The sequence below is a fragment of the Trachymyrmex cornetzi genome, unplaced genomic scaffold (assembly GCF_001594075.2).
Source record: "Trachymyrmex cornetzi isolate Tcor2-1 unplaced genomic scaffold, Tcor1.1 scaffold229, whole genome shotgun sequence".
NCBI lineage: Eukaryota > Metazoa > Arthropoda > Insecta > Hymenoptera > Formicidae > Trachymyrmex > Trachymyrmex cornetzi.
In genome coordinates, this window is record NW_017296945.1 from 262,576 (window position 1) to 265,436 (window position 2,861).

Below are 2,861 nucleotides of genomic sequence, written 5' to 3' on the forward strand. Positions count from 1 at the left end.
TTCTAGCTATAACGATTATCAATATTTTTGAGAATAATCTCTTCAAAATCGAATTAAATTGCAATTTTTTAAATTCAAGAGATGTTATTTAGTTAATTTTTTAAATTCAAATATAGAATTTCAAGATTCTAAATGTACAGCGATATCAAAATTTTCTTAAATATACAAATATATAGGAGAAAATTCGGTTTTTTTAGATCTCTTAGAATTTAAGTTCTCAGAAATTAAACTTCGAAAAAGAACATAAAAATTCGACAATTTAGATCTTTTTTTGTTGCTAAACTAGTACATTATACATACTTAAAATAAAATAAATATTTAAAATTTGAAGACAGTAAGTCAGAAAATTTTAAAGTGCAGTGACAAAAATCAGGCCTGCTTTCTCTCTACATTTACATTCTCCATTTTTCCTCTGCTGCACTTTTTTTATTATTATATTTCATTCATCTATGCTCTAATCATCTGACCCCCCCTCACCGCCCAGGGGGCATATTTCTGTGATAAACTTATCTCTAAAAAAATATATGTATTTAAATTGCGCCGAAGTCTCTCCCGTACTTCAGGACACCTGTTATCGATCTCCAAGAAATCGAATCACAAAAGAGGATCTTCCTACAACATAGTTGTTTTGTGTTCAGGGTACCTATCATATAGAACAAATCAGAATAAATTTTGATCGGAATTATTCCGTTTTCTCTAGATTTCTATTGTGTTTAAAAAAGAGAATAATTAATTCCGATCGAAATTCATTCTAAATAATTCCATAATACATCCTACAGTTCTGAGATTTTAACACTTCTGTCACATTTCTCAATAAAGTTCTCATTCTCGTTGTACTGTTGTGCGTATTTATTTCAGTGCGATTAATGTGTCCTCTATGCAAAATGTGAGAGCATAACAATATATACACATATATTATAAGTATCCATATATGTATATAAAAAAATTCTTCCTTAAACGCGTTCATGTTAATTTAGTCACGATAAGAGGTATAAGTAATCCAACAGACTAAGTTTCACACTTCTTGATGAAATATCTAGACTGAAATAAAAATAATGTATTATGCAATGTAATAATACTGTAACAACAGTTGCGCCGTGATCAATGCGAGTTTTACAAATTTTCTGGTTGCTTGCTGAGCTGGCGATGATCGCGCATCAAAGTAGCAGAGGATCCGTGATTATTAAAATGGAAGATTAACTAGTTGGAACTGTACAGCTTGCAGTAGAACGATTATTAATTTATAATGTGTCTTCAAAGCATTTTCGCCAGTTCTGAATACTCTAATACTCTATCGGCATTCCCGAGATCGTAAATCTGATATAATCTTTATTCTTCCTATTTATTTACGTGTTTTCTTTTTTATCTTCAAATTTGTTTCGAATTTTCTGAATTCTGTCCATTCCTAGATCTACTTTACGTATGACGCTTAATTAACACTTAATTAGTTTTAAATTTCATTTGCATTATAATATCCTAAACCATGACGTCCTACAATTTTATAGAATTAAATAAACTTTTTAGAAAAAAAATTTATAGAACAAAATAAAATTTCAATGCGAACAGAATGTAGAATACGTGAAAAATATGTGAGAGAGTAGACGATTATGAATTCTAATTTCTCAGACTGCGCGTTCCACTTTTCTTCTTATTTTTAAAATCACAGAATTTGGCCTAATAATTGCAAAAACTGTCGGAATCTTCATGACCTAATCATGGTGTTCATCTGACGCAATTGCAAAAAGTTAACTCCGTGAATACATCAAAACGCCGTAAATCCACGATTCTGATAGCAGTTACGAGCGACGGAAGACAAAACCTCCGCCATCGCCTTGCCCGTCTCCTGCACCATGCTGTTCAGGTAGCCCGTGTCTTTTTGTAGCAGCATGTTAGGATAATCGAATTCCTGCGTACGATGTATAAAAGTTCGCAGATTAAGAGATAGTTTATATCGAAACTATTATAAATAAAAAAAAGAAATAAAGCATTTTCTTAACGTAATCAGTATTAGTTATATAGTCAAAGATTTTGTAAATCTGTATCAACTAATAAGTGGCTTACTCAACAAAGACTCTAATGAAGCGATACAAAAATGATCGAAGGATAAATTCGCAGGATTCATACAATAAAATATTTATATAAATCCAGAAATAATTTATGTAGCTTTAAAAGATTGTAAATAAATTGTATAATCTGGAACAAGAAGAATAAAATATGGCACAAGAATGACCGATAAATTTATAGTTAGATTGATTTTCCACAACCACAGAAAGGAAAGGTTTTGTGATCTATGTACTTAAATTCATTCGATGGATCGCTCTAATCACAAAATTCATAAAAAGACAAAATAAAAGAAAATTAACTCACCACCACGTTATCGGCGTCCATCACCAAGATACGATCGCTGTCCATAACGGTGTTGAGTCGATGAGCAATTGTTAGCACTGTACACTTCTCGAATTTTTTCCTGATAGTTGTCTGGATGAGTTCGTCTGTTCACGGTTCCACATTCGCGGTCGCCTCGTCCAGCACGAGTATTGGATTGTTCCTCACAATAGCTCGTACTAAGCAGACCAATTGTCGTTGGCCGACGCTGAGATTGGAGCCGCCCTCATTGATGTGGGCCTCCAAGCCCATCTCCTTCAACTCGACCTCTTCAAGAGCCCGCCATAGTGGTTCGTCCATATACGAGTCGAACGGATCAAGGTTCCGTCTCAGGCTGCCAGAGAACTGGAACGGTTCTTGAGGGATAATACTGATCTTGGAGCGCAAATCGTGCAAGGCTATCTGGCTTGTGTCTACTTCATCGATCTCAATCAGACCGTCCATGTCGGACAGGCGGAAGAGCGCCTCGATTAAGG

The 2,861-nt window shown here is 34.1% G+C and overlaps 1 pseudogene; it reads right to left on the bottom strand.

Annotated features, from left to right (window-relative positions):
* Nucleotides 1–1,762: 1,762 nt before the first annotated feature.
* LOC108760592 (probable multidrug resistance-associated protein lethal(2)03659) overlaps nt 1,763–2,861 on the bottom strand; it is a 4,311-nt pseudogene continuing 3,212 nt past the window's right edge.